The sequence below is a fragment of the Helicoverpa armigera genome, chromosome 1 (assembly GCF_030705265.1).
Source record: "Helicoverpa armigera isolate CAAS_96S chromosome 1, ASM3070526v1, whole genome shotgun sequence".
Taxonomy (NCBI): Eukaryota; Metazoa; Arthropoda; class Insecta; order Lepidoptera; family Noctuidae; genus Helicoverpa; species Helicoverpa armigera.
Genome location: NC_087120.1, coordinates 10,743,307 through 10,753,306, shown reverse-complemented (window position 1 = coordinate 10,753,306; position 10,000 = coordinate 10,743,307). Strand labels below are relative to the sequence as shown.

Genomic DNA, 10,000 nt, shown 5'->3' with positions numbered 1-10,000 from the left:
AGACACAGTTTTTTTACAGATTTATTATATGTATAGATTATTATATGTATAGATAGATTGATTTATAAATATTAATTATCAAGCAAAAGTTGCCGACATTTGGTTTTATATAAATAATATTATATTAAATTATAGCGTATTCTTCTTATAATATAAAAAGTAGACACAGTATAAATACAACAAGCGCGAGCGCAGCGAGCGCGAAATTTTTAATAAAGTTAAGAAAAGTGTTTTCATGTAGAAAATGGCCCGAGCAGAGTGAGCGGAATTTCTTGCAATTATATAATATACAAGTAAGCGAAAAACAAAAAAAGCGCGAGCGAAGCGATCGCGAAAATTTTTATTCAGGGCAAGAACTAAGGTTAAAAAAAGTGTTTTAATGCAGAAAATGGCCCGAGCTTAGCGAACGCAATTTTTTAGACAGATTTGTAGTTGCGAAATTCAAAAAAGCGCGAGCGAAGCTAGCGCTAAAATTTTTATTCAGTTCGAGGAGTAAAAGTAGATGAAAGCGCTTTCTTGCAGCATGTAGACATCCCGTCCTCTCCTTTTGGGTAAATAAAGAATAGAGAGCGAGCGCTGCGAGCACGAATTCTTCAGCAAAACTACTCTACCTCTATCTATCTGTGTAACTATTCACTCGGAATAAAAATTATCTTATACCTACTTACTACATGTATACCTAATGGAACAAAAACATAAAACATCGTGTTTAACCATTTCAATTAGTGGTCTACCTAGGTCCTGGACCTGGCCCAGGGGGGGGTCATGACCTTGTGACCTACCCCCTGGATCCGCCGTTGAAATAAGGTTTCATTTACGCGTGACAATGCCGGTTTTCATAGAGAAGGCGTTACGGTACAGTATGATTGTATGACAATTTATTCTGCACCTCAACCAGTGGTGTGTAGGGTAATGTAATAAATGCGAATCGGTACGAATACGTGCGGCTCACAATATGCACTCAACGTGTCTTGATGAAATAGTAGAACATTTGCGTATCAGAACATTTTATTCGTGTAATCAAGTACAATACAAAATAGAAGCTTATCATAATCTTAAGTAATTATTTACGGGTATTTTTCAATGTTAAAAAATAAAAATATTTAGTAGGTACATCTAGCGTGTACGGCTTATGTTAGAATTGTAACAAAAATATCAATATTGGTACCTAATAATAGAATGTTATGTAAATTGTACCCATTAATATAGATGCTTATTAAAGTGTAAAACTTAAACTCTTATATCTATATAAGAAGCTGACTTAAACTTCTGGTTTTTATGGCTTATCCATAGGATCCTATAGCATATCAATTTCATCCCTGTAATCTGAAAGCTGTCGGGAAATGAATTATTCTGTCTATCAGATATCTAGAAGACAGTTGCTAATTATAAGGCATGAAGATATAGGTCCCAAGTATTTCTGACGTAGAAGTGATGTAAAGCAACTCGTATTTATATGTATAAGGAGTCCTATAGACGTGTAAGTAGAAGCTGTGCAGTATCACAGGTAGCAGGGCACAGCCATGGAAGTGCTGAAGATGGCGCTGACTGCACTGATGGTGGCAGCGATGCATCCCACCACGCCGAGCGCGATCACCTCGTAGCATACCATCTTCATCCAGCTGGACACCTCACTGGAGAAAACAATATTGGTTACCAGGTGGCGATAAAACAGTAGACTTAAGCATTTTTAAGTTTTAGTAAGTATTTTTAAGTTAAGCACCTAAAATAATAACCAACTTTTCAGGCATGTAAATTGAAGTCAGGAAATAATCTATACTAATATTATAAAGAGGAAAACTTTGTTTGTTTGGTTGTAAATGTTGTAATGGATAAACTCAAAAACTACTGGACCGATTTTAAATATTCTTTCACCATTAGAAAGCTATTTTATCTGCGAGTAACAAAGGCTATATTTTATCCCGGTGCGGGTAGTATCTCCCACGGGACGCGGGTGAAACCGCGGGAAAACGGCTAGTTACGAATAAAACCATGGTTTAATAATTGTGAATATATTAATAGAAGATTTATAACAACTATAACTCGCATACGATTAGGACACTGCTTAACGCCAGCTCACTTGAACAGAATAAATGTATATAACGATAGCCGATGTAAATACTGTGATGCTGAAGTTGCTGATCTGGATCATATTGTTCTGAAATGTGCAAATTTTAATATCCAACGTTTAATTTTAGTAAGTGAAATATGTGAATGTGAAGAAATTCAACAAAGTGTTCCCCGCCAAGTTCAGGAACTACTTGCCAACAAAAAGTTTTATAATACATTATATAAATATATTTGTAACACAGTAGGAAAAATATAAAAAGATGTTTAGGTTAAGTGTATTGTATTGTAAATAAGTAGGTATAAGATTATCTTTTTTCTTTGTAATTTAGAAGTATTGTAAAAATTATCCATGTTTTCGGCTGAAAGACCTGTATCTATGGCCAAGAATAAATTAAAAAAAAAATAATAATGGATTTTTAAAAGTTTGTGAATGGGGCAATGTTAATAGATAATGATGAAGCTTTTTATTCAAGATACCATGAGACTCAGACAATGATGATGATGACGTAGGTATTGTGGTGGTGGGGATAGTAATGATTGTTAATAATATGATGATACTGGTGATTACCTACGGTAATCTTTGACAATGACGACGATGGAATAAAGTTCATGATGGTGTTGATGATGAAATGTCATGTGACAGAAATAATGTGGGTGATGATTACAATGGTGACGACGATGATGGTAATGGTTGATTGAAGATGATCATGACGATAGTGATGATTACTTACAATGGCGAAGATGATGTTGGTAAGGTTGTCTTAGTCGGTCACGATGACAGTGACGGTTATAGTGCCGTCGATGGTGATGGTGATAGTTGTTGTTGTTGATGCAGATGACTATGAAAGAAATAAATGATATTCATAACATGTGATTGATTTTAAATTAAAACAAAAAAAAATTGGTAAGTGCGCTACAAATGTAAAAATTGGCTACCCGCGATTAAAAATTATAAATGTATATTAAAATTTGTGGTGATTCTACATTATTATTTGCCATCATTTCATCATAAAACAGATAGAGCAATTAAATACAACAATAAGATCGGGGCCAGACATACGTAGGTAAGTAACTACCTTCTATACGAGATTTTCTAAAGCATTTTTTTATACAACTTACATTAAAAAATATACGAAAGTGCCATTGTGGGTTGACTTATTACTCAAAACAATTGATTTTTACAAAACTATTATATCGGGTGTGTCGTTCATAATCACATTAAATGAAATGCGTTAATATACTGGTTAATATATGTCGATTAACACAAAGATAAAATAAAAATACGTAAAAATAAAAAAAAGTTTTTTTCAAACAAAGTAAATAGAATAAAAATGTGCAAAAATTAGAACACCATATAAAAGTCAGTCATTACAAACAACTGAAATTCTCCCTTGGAAACTGACAGCTGTCAACTGATCAAAACATACGATACTCCTAACTTTATCTCTGCTTTACACATGATGTTGTAAATTATAAAAACGAAAAATGTCTCCTGTGGTTAAACCACTGAATGGATTAGGTTATTTTTTTTACAATTCGCCATAGAATATCATAAAGTATATGCGATATGATTTAATGTGATTGTGAACGACACACCCGATATACCTGCTGCATTTTTAATGAAGTTAATTTTTAACAAGGTATTTCATTAAATGCGTTTTTCTTTAAATATTTAATTAGCTGATTTAAAATATGTACTCACATTATCCATTTCGATGATTATATTTGATACTTTATTGATTACTTTGATTATATTCGAGACTGGACTAATTTCTTTATTCTTTTCTTCAACTCTGAAGCACATGTTAATTAACCGTAGAAAGGACAAAAAACCACAGAGTATCTATATTTTTGAACAATTACAAACTACCTTCAATTATTTTGTTTTTTCCGTGATATAATTCTTAGGCACTTCCCAGACAGTCAAAATAATATCGCGCGATAATATTATGAGGTCTAGGTATTTAATATTTTTCTAAGGCACTTACCAACAATACCATTGTGCAAAATTACAAGAAATACAAACAAACGAATTGATAACCTCCTCCTTTTTGGAAAATAATTAACTTATAAAATTCAATATTGAACAATTAAAATTTTTGTCGAAGAAATAATTGCGCAGTCTTCAATATTAACTTATCATAAACGTCAATTTACCGCTACATAGATATTTACAATAACATATAAAAAACTATCCTAGTAAAAAAAACACTAACTAAAACATGACTAAAACGCGTCAAAAAATTCATCCTCATCGCTGTCAACTGGGAGCGCACCCAAGCATAAACGTCAATAAATGGATGTTCGGCAAAATGCCCCAATAAGACTATCGCACCAAAATCATACTAAAATGTAAAAAAAATAAAAGTCTCTGCAATCCAATGCAATGTTTCCATCGAAAGTACCTAACTATTGAAATCTCATAGAAGCCAAATTCTAAGGAAATTAGTTTAAATCTAAATCACCTTGACGAACTCGTTGTCGCAGTGGTCACCATGCCGCAGTGTTCGATTCCCGGTACGGCCAACTTTTTTGTAATGAGCTGTGTGCGTTGTCTGTGATATATTTATAAATATATGTAAATGTAACTACATGTAGTTTATCATTTGTGTTAGCACCCATAACACGGATTAATTAATAGTGCAATGAGCACAAGAAGAGCCATAAATAATTATAATTTAAACGCTACATTTGGTGGAGATAATAAACACGACAGTCTCAACTGAGATCACATCGGCCCAAGTTCATAGACAAAATAATAAATACTGTTATCATAAATAGATTATGAAGCGGGAATTTCCGAATTCACAATCTCATAAAACCATCATAAAACACATAAAACCCTGTTCAAAGTACCGACTGCTTGATGGATGGAAGAACGAATGAAACATTATTCTTAAAAAGTCAAGATAATGACATAAGGCGACATACTTACGTACTTCGAAATGTCAATATTATGACGGTTTTTAATTTTGCCCTATTCACAATTAGTAACTAGTACACACATTGGCGATGCAAAGATTACGCGCACGCCTCTAGTGGCGACATTAAGAAGCTGTCTAAGAACGACACTGACAGCCTTTTCTATACAATTTATGTCACTGTCACTTTTTTCTTTTTAATTTGACGCGCGGTATTTTGACACAAAATGTACGGATATCTGTCAAAGTGTCGTTCTTAGACTGCTTCACAATTTTGACACTAGAGGCGCTAGTTAGAATCTTTGCATCGCCAATACATCATTGAACAATAAACGAGCTTTATACATTTTTAAAATTAATTATTTAAGTACAGTTAAAGATGAATCCTTTTTTTTAATGTTTATTTAAGAATTAATAGGTATCCTTTTTTTTAGTTTCTTTTCCTAGTTGCTGGCTAGATGGCGCTGATAGTACGCTAGAACATTTCATTTCACAATCAATGATATTTTATATATAATCTGTTCACAATAGATATTTTTAAATTGTTGAGTTGTATTTTACCTTAGTCTACATATTTTATTATTCTGGACGCATATCTTTTCATACAATCGTAAAAACGCGCACCTTCCCATAGTACGACATTTCTCGGGGAAGGGAATTGTATTACTATTTTTTTTAACTGAACGGGTTATGTATATCGGATTATCGGTGGTAATTTCGGATTGTTCGGATTGATAAAAAAGATACATTCAGGATTACAAAATGTCTAAAATAAGTTTAAAAAACCGGCCAAGAGCCTCAATGTAAGGTTAAATACAGCGACATCTCTCGGAACATCAGAAAAACTAGATAGGTTTTGTATGTTGGGTTTTCGGTGGTAATTTTGGATAGCGTGAACCATGACGTGAACCGATTTTAGTAATTATTTTTTTATTTGAAAGAAATGTACATATATAATAGTAATCTAAATAAAAAAATGGTTTCAGATATTTAGTTCAGAAATTATATTGTAAAACTTTTCAACCAATCAAGTTCAATATAATTTTTGTATTACATTTTTATATTACATTATGAGATTTTTTAAACTTAAAAAGAAAAACAAAAGTTAAAGAGAGGATACGATTTTTCAACTATCGAAAGCAAAGTGCATTATAGGGATCTCCTCGGTTGATAGCAGCTGGGTCATATTCAAAAAAATTGTATATTAAAACGTCCAACAGAGTTATTCTTTTTTAAAGAATAGCTACTAGCTAATTACTCTTAAAACAGAATAAACATTTATTTCAGCATTATGAAAAACAAAAATAACGCCCCATAATCCTCAATGAATGATTAATTTTAAAAGAAAACTACAACGTAGAACATTTGTTTTCATATAAGCAATGCGTGTCCACATTCTTGGCGCGACATTTAGAAAACATTTTATTATTCAATATTAGTATTTTAACTGACAAATAATTGATTTCTTAGCAGAGCATTGTGGAACCTGAAGGAATTTGCTAAAATTATCATGAAATATAACACGCAGAATTCAGGAATAATTAATTAAAGCAAGTCTTGATTTCACTTCATTTCTGTTATTCCTGTCTGTTACATTAGTAATTTTAATATTTTTGTAGTAGTTATCAAAATTATTTTACCTAAAACATTAGCAACTGAACTGTCAAAAGAATCGACGAATCAAAAATGTTCGGTAATTTTGTTAAGCGCAACAAGCACGAACTATTGTGGTGCAGTGATTATTCGACAATTAAAAGTTACTTATTACTGTGAGACTTTTAAAGTATCGGTAAGTACTTTTACTGTTTTATAACTCAGCTTAGAATAAATGTATATTGACACTATCACTGTACTATACAAGTTTCGTATAAAGTAAGAATTAGCATTGAAAAAGAGATTTTTTTAGATTAGACACAAGCAATTTATTCATATCGGTTATCATATCGATTACTTTTTTCTGTGACGTAACAGATATGAACGGTTAAGGTTTGTTCACAGTGTACGTACCGAGATAAAAACGTATTTAATCAAACCTACCACTTTTCTTTTTATTTTATAATTTTATAAAGGTATCTTTACGAAAAGTCGACATGAACAGAGTAAATAAAAATCAATCCACTTATATAATATAAAACTCGAAAATGTTTTCTATCGATATACATTTTTACAATCGATATTTGCAGGTAACATCATGTATTATAATGGGATAAGTTTGGGATAGTTACCTACCTACGAAAGGCTTTAGTTCGGGTATAAGAATTGCTGTGGGGTTTGTTTTAGAATATTTAATATTTATGTATTAAGGTTTTCTTTTCTTCACAGGCAATATGCCACTAACACCAGGTGGACGACAGCGAAATTATAGAGAACAATTCGAATACTACTATCTACTTATTTTCTTTTAAAAGTGCGTCGTTATATACTGACCCTAATAATTCGTCTCTGTTACTTTTCCGTTATAACAATATAGCTTTCCTATCTGTTTCATATCTGTTTTTTACAATTTTTTTGAAAACGACCCAGCTACCTTGAGTTAGGGCACATTTTATTCATATTGCCTTTTCATCACGACTGCCACTTTGGGTATCAAAAATATTATAGTTTTGGACTCAAAAACGCATTAAAAAACTTATGACATAGCTCTAGAAGTCGGTCACAAACTAAGCACAGTCAATCTGAAGACATCGACTACCTACTAGGGTCAGTTCGCCTGTTCGCGTCCATCGCCCAGTTCGCGTCCATTTTGCCGATCTCCTTTTAAAAAACTTCGAAAACAAGATAATTAACACACCAATCAAACGAAAGATCATTACCGCTAATACGTTAATGTATAATAGGCACGCACAGATAGACAAAAGTTCTGTGCGTCCAACCAATCCTTTTAGAAAAAATAATTAGTCTAAGCTCTTCAACAAGAAAGCGCAAACACGCTGAATTTTAGATAAAAATTAGTGTGCAGCGGCGTGTTTCATGGTAAGCTTTATATGGTTTTATGTGAATTTTAGGATAGATAGCTATTTCTACAGTTTAATGATGAATAAAGGTATAATGTTTTTTATGAATTTGGTAATGTTTTTGGTAATAATTATCGAATAAAATAAGGTGGACGCGAATTACTACATCGAATTTTACAAAACTTCCTCTTTGCGTCCACAATGGACGCGAACTAAAACTATCCTCTATAATGATAAACCAAATTGCGTCCACTGTTTTCGTTAAAACATAGGTACTGTTTAATATATGAAGATTAAACAGTACATTTTTTTATTATTCTAAATTAAAAATCAACATTATCATCATTTAAAATTCACTTTAAAAAATAAAAATAATTCTTCTCAACATTGGTTTAAGTAACTTAAAATTAGGTAATTAATTTTGCAACTTGAAAAATAACAGTTCTGTTAATTTTACCCTAAAATCACAGGGAAAGACCCGCGTTGATTATAGCAAGTTTTTGGCCATATTAAATTAACAAAACAATACAACAATTTTGTCTAAACATACAACTAAAAGAATTGTTGAGTCAATAAATTTATCAGACAAGGTAGCATATTCTTTGCATATTTTTTTATCGATTTATTCTTCTCTCGAATATCATTTAATGCTTTCTTTAAATCTTCTTCTGTGTATGTTGTCTTTTCCTTCTTTTTTCCTGTATCCGAAGATCTTATCTTAAATGAAATTACTTAATATATTAAGATTAAACAGTACATTTTTTATTAAGATATATACGCGGCTATAATCAGATTATAATTAAATATTTGAATTATATATATAATTAAATTATATTGAAATTAAATTATAATTTAATTATAACCACGTATATATCTTAATAAAAAAATATGTACTGTTTAATCTTATTTTAAGTTACTTAAACCAATGTTGAGAAGAATTATTTTTATTTTTTAAAGTGAATTTTAAATGATGATAATATTGATTTTTAATAATTACGTTTATTGTTAAATAAAGAAATTGATCAAACACAATCTTTCTTTATTCATTCTTAAAAATTTCACCCCTATATTCCTTTTCTAAGCTACTGGACGCGAACTGGACCATGGGTGGACGCGATTTGGATTTTGTTGGACGCTAACTGGGTAAAACGCCTAATTCTGAGTTTTACCTATTTAAATAGAAAACGAAAGATATTTCTAATACAACTGAAAGTTAATCTTAAAATAGAGTATATAATGAATACATTACACAAATTTGTCATAGAAATGAGTGCTGGGGCATTTTTATTATCGCCGTCAAACTTACCAACTGCACTAAATGGACGCGAACAGGCGAAATGACCCTACTAGGGTTCCGTATCCAAATGGTAAAACGGGACTCTATAGTTTTCGCTACTTTGTCCGTCAGTCTGTCACCAGGTCGTAGGTATCTCATGAACAGTGATAGTGTAGTGCGTAGCACGCTCGGTACCGGGATATACGGGATATTTTAATAAAAACATTAAATAGAACTTTAACTTTGGTTTATTTCGGTGTGTAAGCGAAACTGAAGTGACAAGTTCAGTATCAAAACTCAATCCTATTCTTTTTACAAAAAACACATTTAAATAGTGTGTTTGTAGTTGTAGTTGTGTGTTTGTTATTTTCACAGATGATGTATTTCTGTTGCTAACTGAAAACTAGAATAAAATAAATATTTAGGTAGATGCTTCAAAAATTCACAGAATATGGAATGTATTATAATTATTTATAGAACGGTTTATAAATAATAGCACGGAACCCTTCGTGTGCGAGTCTGACTCGCACTAGGCCGGTTTTTTTTACTCTTTATCTGGCTGTTCACTATTTGGGGTTGGTGTAATATGTAATAACTTAATGTTAGCTAGCTATCATTCTTTTCTGCATGTAACGTGCAATGTTTGTATGCATGCAATCTAGATCACACAGTCGGTACCATCGATTCTTTGATCTTCCTCTGCCTCAGTAAAACCTCCCCATTCCCGAGAAAAAGATCTTAACAGGCAGAAGGTCAAAGAAAGCATCCTTTTGTTCGTT

The 10,000-nt window shown here is 31.9% G+C and overlaps 1 long non-coding RNA gene across 2 annotated transcripts; it reads right to left on the bottom strand.

Annotated features, from left to right (window-relative positions):
• Positions 1-778: 778 nt before the first annotated feature.
• Positions 779-4,514, bottom strand: LOC135116994 (uncharacterized). Of its 2 annotated transcripts, XR_010276563.1 has the most exons (4): positions 3,773-4,514; positions 2,802-2,909; positions 1,839-2,158; positions 779-1,679 (listed from the first exon to the last, which is right to left on the bottom strand). It is a non-coding gene; the product is annotated as an uncharacterized LOC135116994 (long non-coding RNA). The 2 variants fall into 2 exon arrangements; XR_010276562.1 differs by lacking the exon at positions 1,839-2,158 and having other exon boundaries at positions 781-1,634; positions 3,773-4,477.
• Positions 4,515-10,000: the final 5,486 nt, after the last annotated feature.